Raw genomic sequence first — 625 nt, forward strand, 5'->3', positions numbered from 1 at the left:
CTCACAAAGAAGAAACTAGTCCAGGCAGGTCAGCTAGCCTGCTACCACCTGCTTGGTACCTATGCTAATAAAAGCACAGATATATGCTAATAAAAGCACAGATATATGCTAATAAAAGCACAGATACCCCTGTTAATAAAAGCACAGATACCCCTGCTAATAAAAGCACAGATACATACTAATAAAAGCACAGATACCCATGCTAATAAAAGCACAGACACATGCTAATAAAAGCACAGATACCCATGCTATTAAAAACACAAATACCCATGCCAATAAAAGCAGTTACATGCTAATAAAAACACAGATACATGCTAATACAAGCACACATACCCATGCTAATAAAAGCACAGACACATGCTAATAAAAGCACAGATACCCATGCTAATGAAAGAACAGATACATGCTAATAAAAGCATAGATACCCATGCTAATATAAGCACAAATACCCATGCTAATAAATGCACAGATACATGCTAATAAAAGCACAGATACCCATGCTATTAAAAACACAAATACCCATGCCAATAAAAGCACAGTTACATGCTAATAAAAACACAGATACATGCTAATAAAAGCACAGACACATGTGCTAATAAAAGCACAGCTACATGCTAATGAAAGC

The sequence above is a fragment of the Periophthalmus magnuspinnatus genome, chromosome 15 (assembly GCF_009829125.3).
Source record: "Periophthalmus magnuspinnatus isolate fPerMag1 chromosome 15, fPerMag1.2.pri, whole genome shotgun sequence".
Lineage (NCBI taxonomy): Eukaryota > Metazoa > Chordata > Actinopteri > Gobiiformes > Gobiidae > Periophthalmus > Periophthalmus magnuspinnatus.